This window comes from Colius striatus, chromosome 1 (genome assembly GCF_028858725.1).
Source record: "Colius striatus isolate bColStr4 chromosome 1, bColStr4.1.hap1, whole genome shotgun sequence".
In the NCBI taxonomy this organism is placed as follows: domain Eukaryota; kingdom Metazoa; phylum Chordata; class Aves; order Coliiformes; family Coliidae; genus Colius; species Colius striatus.
This window is the reverse complement of record NC_084759.1, coordinates 48426186-48439657: the sequence shown is the minus strand read 5'-3', so window position 1 is coordinate 48439657 and position 13472 is coordinate 48426186.

Genomic DNA, 13472 nt, shown 5'->3' with positions numbered 1-13472 from the left:
TGCCCTTGTCTCGATCCACAACATCCTTAGGTTTTTCTTGGGTTTTTTGTCTCATATCACTGGAGTGTCCACTGTCCAAAGGAGGATGGGGGTGAGTGGTGAGCAGTGAGCAAGAAACCCATGATGTTTCATCGCTGACTGGACAAAGCCACAACACATTGTTTAACCTAATATAATATCAAACATTCATAAGTTTTTATTTTTTGTTTATTTAAAGTTATAATGAGAAAAATTAATGAGTAAAAAGAGCAGTCACTCATCTGTACAAAGGGAGCTCCTGCAGACCTCATTATGTTTGCAGTATTACACTTTCTGCACTGAACAGAACCAAAGACACACATGAATGCTAGCCTGCTTTTATTATATTCATAAAGTGCAATCCAGGCTCATAAAAAGTGTAGCTGGCAACTTTGTAAAAACATAACAGCTTGTTTGTAGTGGCTTCTCCATAGCTATCTAACAAAAGAGTGTTTTCCAAAAAATAGCTAGCAGTTATTTATAGCACAACTGCCTATTTGTCACTGTGAAATGAATATTCGCACTGTACTCTAGTTCATAAAGGGGAGAACTGTCCTACCTGCTATTCAAAATAAAATGGAAAAAAAAAATCCCACCATGTTTACTGTATTCTAAGTATTAAGCATTTGACCTATCTGAACAATACAGAAGTCACCTTTAGATAGATGCACTTTAATTCCACTTAGATTACTTTGTACATTTTATTGTTAATTTTCTAAATAATTCTACATAAATACTCTGTTGTTATAAATATTTAGGGAATTAATAGTCTCATTTAAAAAAAAAACAACACATTTTTCGTGTGGACATATGTATTTAAAAAATATATTACTCATCATCTATTTGCTTGTTTTCCCAATTTAAAAGTTTGTTATGCAATTACAATAAAGATTGTGTCATCTAGGTGAACTGTCCTGTATAGAAATGAAAAATGGCAATAGCAAATAACCAGAGGAGTTTAAGAACATTCACAGACATCATTTTATTTCATTTTTCCATAGGAACCATTCACAGCTAAATAATACATTTGTAGAAACCTGTACTGGTTCACAAACAGCCTGTTTTCATGAAAATGGTTTACTTTGTCAAATAGCTTATTCAAAAAATAGCTTGACAGTTTCTTACTTTATTGTGCCTTCAATCCTGAAAACATTCCAAAGGTTGACTGTCAAGATTTATTCTACTTCTACTGTATAGAATACCTCTATATTTCAAATGGCTTGCATGGGAAAAAAAAACCCTAATTTCTCTCTGACCTGTAAAAACTTCTGACAGAACTATTTACAACTAGATTCTTTTAAAATTTAAATTGGGTCACCAGCTATTAGCATCATTTTTAACAATATTGTTTTTCTAGCATTGAGTTCTTCTCCGTCATCATCAAGAAACTAAATTAGAAACTAGATGATGTGAATGACAGAGGTAAACTTTATCTTTCCATTTCCCATACAAATGTAATGTCTCAATTTAGGCATTACTACAGTCAGAAAAATAGAAAAAAGAATAAGTTCTCCTTTGAGGTCTTTCTCTACCTTGTCACACTGTGAAATTTTGGAAACAACTTCTGGTTATGTCAAAGAATTTTTATTTCCAAAGGAGTGAACTCAGTTAAAGGAATTTATCACAGATGGTGGTATGCATTAGGTATGATTGTTGAAGAAATGAATCATTGTACCTAATTATCTTTTATCCAGATGTTCAAAAAGCCTGTAGAAATTTTTAGCACACGTAATCCAACTACACATAGCAATTTCAAGTGTTATCCTTGTCCCACAATTCTCCACTAAAACACTACCTTCAAAACTCTAAAGTGGCAAATCATCATTAGTTTTAGTAACCTGATGGATTTATGGAATAGTTCTTTGTAAAGCAAAATCAAAATATTCAAAATCTGCACCTGTTCAGAAAGGTTACCTTCTGCTCCTGAAACACGAGTATAACAGAACAGATTGCTGATGTCATTTAGGTCTTATCTACCTACACTAAAGGATTTCTGGCCTTATAAATATGACTGCCCCAAATAGAAGCATAGCATTTGCTGTTTGAAGGAATGCTATCACCTTACTAAAACATTCAAAATTAAGCAAAATGAGGGGGGTTTGGCACAGCAACTTTCAGTCCATAAGATTTTAAAGTAATTGCTGATCTTTAACTCAGCCAATTCAACGGCCTTCAGACTTTGCTCTTTCAGGCCATACTTCCTAGCTTTGTGACATTGCACTGGGAGTCTAACTGGGAGTCAAAGTACACTTTGTATGATTATTATGTGGGGGTTTGTGTGGAGTTTTTTTGGTAATGGAGGAGGAGCTGCAGTGGTGACCCCTTGAAGGAGTTGCTTCAAACTTCACTCAACTCTAACTCAGACCCATTTCTGGCCAAGGTCAGGCCATTTCACAGAACTACAGAATCATATATGGTCAGTTTCCCTTTAACAAAGGGAAATCTGCAGTGGGAGAAGGAGGAGGAAGAAATGAGGTGAGAGGGAACTGATCATATGCAGTCCCTGAGGTCAGTAAGGAAGGAGGAGAGGAGGTGTGCTGAAGAAGAGCCCTCCTCCTCATTCTGTGATGAGACAGCAACTGTCCTCTGCAGCCTATGGATGGTAACATTGGAGCTGAGATCTGCCGGCAGCTCGTGGAGGACCCCATGGCAGATATGGTGACTGTGCCCAAAGAGCCATGACTCTGTTGGGACGGTGGCATTGAAACAGAATGTGTCTTCAGTTGTACTCTCATGGAGACCCATGCTGGAGGAGTTTGTGAGAAGCTGCAACCCTTGGGAAGGACTCACATCAGAAAGGTTCATTTGGGACTGGATCATGTGGGAGGGACCCCACTTTGGAACAAAGGAAGAATGTGAAGAGTCCTTCTACTCTAATGAGGCAGGTGATCATCTGTGATGGACTGATTGCAACCCACATTCCCTGCCCTGCTGCACCTCTGAGAGGGAAGAGTTACAGATATCAGGAGTAGATTGCTGAGCTCAAGAAGAGAGGAGGGGTGGGAGGAAGGTTATCTTAAAGGGATGGTTGTATTTTCCTCATCAACCTACTCAGATTTTGTTTGTTCTGCTTTTGGTTGATGAAGGACTAAATTGGTTACATTTTCTTTACCAAGTTAAATAGTCCTATATGTTTTTCCAGGGATCATAATTGATAAGGCAGCCCTTCCTGTCCTTGTCTCAATTCACAAGGCCTCTGGTTATCTTTTCTCTACTCCATCCCACCACAGAGAGTAAGGAGGGGAGGTGTATGAGAAAAGCTGTGTGATTTTTTTTTTTTTTTCTGTTTGGTTTTAAAATCCAATAACCTCTTGTTCTCAGCTCGTCCATAGAGGCAGTTAATTCATCATCAAAGGCACTGAGCTTGGTCAAGCATGACTTTGCCTTGGTGAATTCATGTTGTTTTCTTCTGGTGACCTTCTTATTCTTTCCATATTTAAAAGGATATTTTGAGAGGATACGCTCCGTGTTGTTTCCAGGGACTATGCAGAGCTTATATAAGCTTCATAGCTTATAACATTCTAAGTTCTCCCTCTTGCTTTTCTGAAAGACTCACTTTGTACAAGTTTTGGGTTTTTTTCAGTTTCCATAAGCTGAAGGAAGGGGATTAAGTTGTGAAAAACTAATGCAGAATGGATTGAATAGCTGTTCTTGCACAATGTAGTCTGAAGAGTAAAAAAAGTACATAACAATGGCTACAAGAATTGTTACTAGGATTGAGTATCTAGGAGTGAGTCTAGTCAAATTCAGTAAGAAATTAAAGAAGAACTTTAAAAAAAAAAAAAACAAAAAAAGAAAAAGAAAAAGCTTTGATAGCCTATTATGAAAGAAAATACTTTAATATAGATATATCAGCTGTGTAGACCAGGAACCTGAGGGAAGACAAACACAAAAATGTAATGAAATATCAAAGTCTGATAGAGAAATGGACTGGAAGTTCATAGAGGTCTGTCATTAATTGGACAGAGACAAAAGCATTTGTGGAGACAGTGGTTAAAGAGGGCAAAACGTTGAGGATGAAAGGATCAGCATACAGAGAAATACTTTTTGTGGTGACAATCTGCATATGTATTCTATTTTGCATCAAATTCATGGACATTATTATCAGCCCATGAGTTTCTCAGGACTTCTAAGACTGACATTTCCTCTCCTTTGAGTATTGATATCCTGGGTCTGTTTTTCTCTTGTTTTGCCTTTCTTCATACACATATATCTCTGTGTAGCTTTCATTTATATGTATAATTATTCACTGTTCTTCAAGATACCAGGAAACTTAGTTTATTAGTTGATACCACCTTAAAAAAAAAATAAAAAAGAAGCAAAAAAATCCCAGAATTCAAGGATGTAAAAAAAGATGTAACTGATGAGTGGAAGAACAGTAAAACCTCTCTTCTCCTTTCCTGCAATCAGAAACAGAATTGTTACTGCTTCACTGAATTTGTCTAGAAAAGCATATCTTACTGACGTACTATTAACTGACTAAAGTTTGATGAAATAGGAATCTTGATGGTACTTAAGATATGAGATGTACATATTCTAAGTGTGAACTAGACCTTATCTTCCTCTTTTTATACAGACTCTCAGTAAAGCCTTTGAAAAAAAATGTAAACAATTTGGGACAATCAATCTCACTGTGGTTTGCTTCACTGATGGTGCTATAACAGTCCAGTCTACAAACCCTGACTTGGAAAGTTTTACATACTTGTGGAGCCTTTGGTGTTTGTTTTGCAAGAGATACAAGGCTAATGTTTTTAAATAGGCATTGAATTAAAGTACTTATGACCATTTAATTAGTTGTTGGTATACAAGGATGCAGAGGGCCATATTTCTTCCTTGTTATTTTTAGTGGCATCAAGATGTAGATCTTTTTAACAGAAATCTACCCTGTGTCAGTTAAGGAGGATCTAAGACGATTCACACTGTGGAGTACTGCATAGTTATTTTGCCGTAGTTTATAGATACATACATACGTACAGATAATTGATTAAAATCAGATTCTACTGTGATTTTATATAGTCTGTGATCAATACAAGTTCATGTTAAGTGCTTCAGGTCTCCCAAAATTTAAGGTAAACTTGCTTTAGGAAGCATCCTTAAAAAAGCAAGTCAATGCCAGGAAAAACACAAACTTGAATTCTGGCTAATGAACGTTCTACTCATAATGATCATAATTCATTCATTGCCTTGAACTATAACATCTCTTCAGCTGTCAGAAAATCTGTGCAGAAATTTTTGCATTCTTTCCAGTGACTGGCTACTAATGATCTAGTGTCCACACTCTGTAATTATATTGTAGATATCTCTATTACTATAATACTGTATCAGTATTTGTCCCTAAAATAGTGTAAAATTCCAAGAATAATTATGCAAAAGAATGAAAGGAATAGCACAAAACAATTTTTTAATAACAATCAAGAAAGATCTATATGAATAAATTTATTCCTTTCTATAATTGTCTTAAAAGAGACAGAAAAGTTGAAGAGTCAGTTTTATTGGATAAGCAAAACAGTTAACAATCTTTGAGCAGACGGCAGCAGTCAGTATTACAAAACAAAAATATCATAATGTTTCAGAAATCTTGTTTTCTTTTTGGCTTTTTTTTTTTTTATTCTGCAGACTGAAGGAATGCTCCAAAACCTGTTTTAATGAATTAGCAGAATTCTAATTTGCTTTGGTGTGTCTTGCAATGTTTTCAATGAAAAATGTCACTGTCCAAAGATCTCCACATTTAAAATCTGTAATTTTATAGATTCAATGCTTTATTTGTATTGGGATGAGGTGTTTCAACCTACTTCTTGGAGTTACAATATACATGAAGTGACTACATTGGACTTTTATGTGGTAATCTCAAGTGATATTGAATTTATATTATTAACTTGAGAAACAAAAAACAGATGAAGGGAGCAATGTTGCAATTTTTCATTCCTATAATAGGTTGGAAGTCATGTCCATTTTGTTCCTTCTGACATGATTACAAATGTGTGACTAATCTAAAGATTTTCTGCTAAAGTGAGGCACAGGATTTAAGAATTTGGTGTTGCTGGTTTTTTATATGATTTAAAGCTATAAAAAGACATACATTATGTTAGGCGGTAAAAAAAGTGTTTTTATGATGTTTGGGGAGTTCAATAGAAAAAGAAATTATACACCCATTTGTAAAATTTGTATGGAAGAATGGAGTCACCCAGAATATCCTTAAACCGAAATTTTATCTGTATTTTCTTATATTTTTCTTCATTCAGATTTTACTCATAATGCAGTAAAAAAACCTCAAAACTAAACAAAGCAAAAGAACAAGCAGTACCATTCCCCCAATATAGCTTAAACTGTTAAATTTAAAAAGAAACCTGTTTTGTTTTGCTGTTTTTTTTTTTTTTTTCTGGCCTATGAATGCTTCAGAATGAGACAAACCATGACCTAGTGATTCCATCGATTATAAGAGGAGCACAGGGGACTAACTTTATTGTGCTATAAATGTCCACATGCAGTCAAGTCAGCTTTATCAAAACATCCTGACAAAGACATTTGAGAGACACTGAGAAACACTTTGTGATTCTGAAGACACATGCACAGTAGCTTAGATATATCCTGTGTCATGTACCCTGAGCCAACAGTCTGTCAAATCTTGACAAAATGGTGTATTTTGTGTGAACTTTGCTCATTATGATGTCATTATAAGACCAAAACACACCTCCATCCTAAAGGCTACCTGCCTCCAAGGTGTTACCACTCCTTCTTGAGTCTGTGCTCTGATTTTTTTGTAAGCTCTACCTTTAAATGCGAAGCAAGAGGATTTTACACCAATTGCAATAAAGATATTTATGACTAGAGTCACTCAAACTCCACCTTGAAGGTAAAAGAAGGTATAAAAATGGTTAAAGAAAGGGGGATAGTGGAGGAAGACACCATTGTGAACAATTGAAGGGAAGCTCCATTGCAGACTGCCTCTGACTCTTGGGATAAGCCGGTGGACTGAGCCTTCCTCCCTCCTTGGGACACCTTGGGTGAGACTTACACTAAGCGCTTCTGGGGGAAACTTAGAAATATCGTTAGTTGCTCTTTACTTTTTTTTGGAGCCAGGCTGTATTGTCTATAACTTTGCACAGTGTATCACTTATACATATCTATTTTTGGGGCATGCTTTTTTATGGACAGTTGCTATCACCAGCAACCCATAAGAATTTGTATAACTGTTGCATGAATAAAACTACACTATAGCCAGTCATCACAGTTTCTCACTGAAGGCGACCAAACCCTGGAGTGTGGCCATGCTAGTACATGAGCATGACTGGACTGAAGGTGCAGCCCACTATCAGTGTATCCAGAGTGGGATAGATGACAGAAGGTGAACAGAACTAGACTGGTCATGGCAAATTGAGTACCACTCAGAATTTAAAACTAGCAGTACCAAACCTCCCACCTAGGTGAGGAGAGTTAGAATGCAAGGGGGTTTATTTTCTTCCAAACCACTCTGTCCCTTTTAACGTAACACATCTCCCCCTCCTTCATTGACCTTGGTGACTGTAGGGCCGTTTCATGTTTTCTCACTCCTCTTAGCTACTCTGCACTGTTTTTTACCGTTAAATACATGATCATAAAGGCACAAATTGTTTGACTCATCTTTGGCCAGGACAGGTTGATCTTGGAGTGACTGGAGCTGTCTTTGACTGCCAGGGAAAGCTCGTAATGTCTTCTCACAGACACTACCTCTACAGCCTGTCTCCCTGTTACCAAAACCTTGCCACATAAATCCAATATAGGCATTTGCTTTGCTTTACAAAGAAAAATTATATATGTAGTTTAATCATAGAATCATAGAATGGTAGGGTTTGGAAGGGATCCTTACAGATCATGTAGTCCAACTCCCCTGCAGAAGCAGGTTCACCTAGATCAGGTCACATAGGAACATGTCCAGGTGGGTCTTGAAGATCTCCAAAGAAGGAGCCTCGACAAACCCTCTGGGCAGCCTGTTCCACTGCTCTGTCACCCTCACAGTGAAATAGTTTTTTCTTATGTTTACGTGGAACTTTCTGTGTTCCAGCTTCATCCCATGACTCCTTGTCCTGTTGCTAGCTACTATAGAAAAAAGGGATGTCCCAACCTCCTGACACTCACCATTTAGATATTTGTAAATGTTAATAAGATCTCCCCACCATAATGGTTTCTTATGAACACCACATAGTTACTGATAGTAACAACCACATAAATGTTATTAAGTAATCATATAAATCACAGATCATAACTACTTCCTGGGCAAAACCTGACCACTGATGAAGATGCACAAACATATTGAAAATCTTTGAAAACAACATAACAGGTATTTTTTGTGGTTTTATTTCATGACAAAGCTCAACTGCACCTAAACCTTCATTCAGTACCTAAACTAGTTAAAGAATAACAATTTGATCCTGTAAACAAAGTAATGAACAAATAAATAATCTCTAGAGTGCAAAGTGAGCTTTTGGTTGAAATGACGCATCTGAATCTGAAGTCACAAAGTAATAATGCAAGTCCTGTATATCTGCTGTTTACCCCAGAGACACATGAATTTTGTATGTCCTTTGTTTCTTTAAGCTCAGGTTTTCCAGATCTTAAAATTGCATAGAAGTCAACATCCAACATTATATAGTGTAAAATACATTGCATCCCAGGACAGGATTCAGTTGGCTAAGCACAGGCATCTTGAACTTGCAGAGATGCCCTAAGGTATGTCACCTGGCCTCTGGTTATTTGGCAGAACGATGTGGTTTTCACATCAGGCTCATATAGATGTCCTGAATGCCTTAAGGCATCTCAAATAGCACTGCTTTAGTTTGTCTGAGAAAATAAATAAAATCCTAGAAGCCTGATACTTAAAAATCAGATTCTCAGATGGCTAAATATTTCACTAAATCTATACTACTCTCCGTAGATGTATTAAAATGACAGAAGATACAACATTCTTCAGTAGCACTTTATTCTGAAAAATATACAACTCCTGCGGTAGTTTTTATGATTTCTCTTACATTCTTTTCCAGAACATCATAAAATTCATAAAATAAAGATATTTTACAAGATCGTCTTTCATACAATGTTATAACTCCAGATAAAATTGCTTTTTCATTGGGATCTTTTCTTCTGGTTTCATTTTTTTCCATAGTCACTATCCATTGTCTCTAGATAGCAGGATTTACACAGACTGCTGTTCTGTGATGACTGTGTTGTTTAAGTATCCAACAAAGAAATAAGTTTCAAATTCAAGTCTAAATTCCTTCTAAAACGTAAAGCATCACTACTCTGCTCTGGTGAGGTCACAGCTGGCTCCCTGGAAAGACATGCACATCCAGTGAGTCAAGAGAAGGTTTATGAAGATGCTCATGTGATCATTTGTCCTATGAGAAGAGACTGAGGGAGCATGACTCTTCAGTCAAGAGAAAGCTCAGGGAGAATCTCATCAGCATATATAAATACTTGATGGGAGGGGCTCTTTTCAGTGATGCCCAGTGACAAGACCAGAGACAATGGGCACAAGCTGAAACACAAGAAGTTCCCTATGAACACTGGGAAACACTGTTTTACTGGACGTGACAAGGAGCTAGCACAAGTTGTTTAGAGAGGTTGTGGAGTCTTCCCTCTTGGAGATTCTCAAAACCTGAATTGACACAACCCAGAAAAAAAATCGCTGTAATTGAATCTGCTATAGACAGGTGATTTTTCTGAAACGATCTCCAGAGGTACTGTTCCACCTCAGCTGTTCTGTAATTCTGTGAGAAAATTATAGTTTCACAGAAAAGAATTACATTGAAATGGCTAAGTAATCCTTTTAGCTTAAGCTTTACCCTCTCCTTCCTTTTAATGGGTTCATACATATACACTTATAAAATTTTTACTTTGTAGAACATCTTTACTTTTATTGGTCTTAAAATAGGATTTTGAGCAGAAAAGTTTTTTAAAACATGTATCTTTTAACAATACTTAAGACAGTGACTAGTGAAGTTTATGAACCAATACACCCATAAACTCAAGTTTTCTAAATGTTCTGTTTCTGTCATTGCCCGATTCTTCATCTTGTATTTCCTCTATTAAAAATAAAAAATCCAGTTCATCCATATTTAAGACACAGCTACGCGAAAGACTGTGTATATGTGTAATATATACTTCTATATAAATATGTGAAATCTAGTGTCACAGCTTAGCAAGGAGCCACTTTTGCTTGGTAATAGGGGGAGGGGGCTGCACAGCAGACCAAGAAAAGAGTTCTCGGACTTCCTCTCAGCTCTTGGGTTCAGACCCACCTCCCACCCAGCTGGGGCCAATCTGGCACCACTGCCATCACTATTTAAGGATGGGAATTGGAAGTGCAAAAGGGAGATGAGAGGGCAAAATATAGGTGATCATGTGGACCCTACAACCAAGAAAAGACAGAAGGAGCAATGCCAGACCAGAGACATACATGCAGCCTCTGATGAGAGGCAGAGACCCCCATAACAGAGCGGGTGAGAGTTGGAGACTACAGACCAGAGAGAGTGAGCAGGTTAGATCCCAATCTGGAGAAGATAAGCTGGGGTTTCAGTACTGCATTGGAGCAACCTATGCAGGGCTGCCTGGTGTATGTGAGACACCAAGCTGGAACAAGGGAGGGCTGGTGAGGAGCACTTCTCCTCAGGAATGAGATAAGTGGTAAGAGACATGAGGAAAGGACTGACTGCACCCCGCATTCCCTACCCCCAGCACTGTTTATGGAGGGCAGAGGTAATGATACTGGGCTCAGGGCTCTGAGCCCAGGGAGAGAGAAGTTGTGGGGAGAAAAGGTGATGTTAAAGAGCTGGTTGCACTTCCATCATTCATCCTTCTCTGTATTATTTTTCTGTTGGATATTTCTGTTTGTCATATTTTAGTTTTAGTGTGATTAGATTTAAGTTTTCATTTTCTTCCTCAGGCTGAGTAGCCTCATCTGTTTTGTCAGGGACCATAAGTAGCAATTAAGCCTTCCCTGTTCTTCTGAAGTCTATGATACTTAATTGTGATCTTTTGTCCCTGGATGGGCCTAAACCATGACATCTTGAATGATTAAGAAGTAGTGTTGGTGAAAATTAAGAGGGAGAAAGCGATCAGATAATCTAAAGTTCTACCTGATAGATCTTGTAACCTCAAAAAACCCATAGGTATAGCATTAAGATATGACAAAACTTTTAACTAAAACTTGATTAAATAATGTCATTGGTGAAAAAGTTACAAAACTATATCTAGACTAAATTATTTTCTTAGTGTGTTGTGAATGCTATGTGATGGTAGAAAGTACGATGACATTTCATTTTTAAATTTATGAAGAAAGTTCACAAGTTCAATGCTAGTGTCAGAAGGAGCTTCCCAAGGGCTACAGTTCCTCACAAACTCCTTATATGCAGGTCTCCTCTGTGGCAGCACAACTCCAGGCACGTTCTCCGACAATACTGCCTCCCCACAGAGTCATGGCCCCTCCAGGTATAGCCACCCCCTCTGCCGAGGAGTCCTCCATGAACTGGTGGCAGACCTCAGCTCCACCATTACCCTCTATGTGTTGCAGGGAAACAGCTGCTGTCTCACCACAGGATTCAGAAAGGTCTCTGATCAGCACACCTCCACCTGTCTTCCCTCACTGACTTTCAGATCTACATGATCACTTCTCTCTTTTCACACTCCTTTCATCACCTTGCAGAAAGAGTAACCCTTCTCTTCCAGCTTCTTCTCAAAAGGTGGTTACAGAGGTGCCCAAACATCTTAGTCTCAGAGGGGGGTCCATCTTAGAGCTGGGGAAAATTTTTAGCAACTTTTTATAGGGGCCACAACTACAGCCCTTCACGCATTACCAGAAACAACTCAATTCAAATCAAACACAAAAAATACATATTTAAACAACTTTAAAAACATTTGATGTTTGCTTTGCAACTCTGTTTGGACAAAGCTTGTACTTCGAAATAGGAATTTGACAATGATTACAAAGATAATTTCAACCTACTTTTTCTTTTTTTTTTTTTTTTTTTTAGAATTGATTGCTGGTGGCAAATTCCAGCTCAGTAGGATTTTTAAAAGCTCTTTGGTAACCTAACTGACAAAAGTCAATGTGAAGATAAATAGGTTAAACCTGAGAAGTTTTCAAAGGCTAATTACTTAGTGAGTTGCTAGAAAACATGAGACAGTAAAAGAAAACATCAATTTGCCTGTATTTTTCCTATATGAGGAATTAAGGACAGACAACTAAGAGCTACCATAGAGTCACTGTTAAATCTGTATTAAAAATCAAATGGCATTCATATTTGAGTTAACATAATTAAACCCTATTTTTAGTTTCATTATTCTGCTCATTTTCCAAGTGTGCAAGACAGTAGCAGCTGTGAAAAACAGATCCAAAGGACTTCTGAAACTAGACACAGCTTCTGCCACTACAAACTGGGAAAAATTTTATTTGTGATATTATCAAATATCAGGAAGAAAATATTACTTCAGTTTCCTAGGTTTACATTGGAAGTAGAGCTTCAGTCTTTGATAATTATCTGTTTAAGTCAATAAGTCATAATCTCTACTTCAATCAATTATTAGCAGATCGTTAAACAGATCGTTACTATTTCCCAAAAGGAACTATGCTGAAATGGAGACAAGGATGGAAAGAAAACAAATCTGAATCAAATAAATTTTCTGTAGTTAAAGAACCACACACTTGAAAAATGCCAGCAGTTTCTTTGAAGCAGGGAGTATTATAGCTCCCTAATTCTCAAAGGGACAAAATCCCAATGATCCTTATAATCGTTTAAATATATTTGGCAAAGTTCCTAGTTCTGAAGGAATGAATTAGCATGAATGGTGAAAAATTTTAGTGTTGGAGAGTCAGATTCTTAAGATCAGAAATTAGACATCAGATATTTTGAAACAAACTTTCTATTAAAAATAGTAGCAAAATGAACAGAACAAAGCAAAATAAAAATATATTAAAAATCTCCTAACAAAATACCAGTAAATGACCCTGTTTAGCCTGAGAACATGATAAGTACTAAGAGAAAGATGTTTTCAAACTACTTACGTGAGTTGATTTGAATAACTAAATAAACCATACCAGACAAAAAAACCCCTCATTCCGATATTCCTCAGAAAGGTCAAGACTCCTATTTAATACAGATCTATTTCAATTTCTAATTTGTCTGAGCTGTGGCTATTCAACTTTACAGTCTTGAAATGTACATATTTCTATAACATATATATCATATGTAAAAAATATATCTATATTTGAGATCAAATGTAACCTCTCAGGGCTGCAGCTATCAAACTGCATTAAAAGAAGTAGTTGTATCTGAAACCAAATATGAAGACTACTTTTGAAAAATATTAGCATATTGTTCACATTCTTTGATCTCAATTTTAAGGAATTTGATTTCATGTCGGGAGGGAGAAACAGGAGAAGAGCAAAGTTGTTTATTTGAAAGATATTTTAAACCAACCAA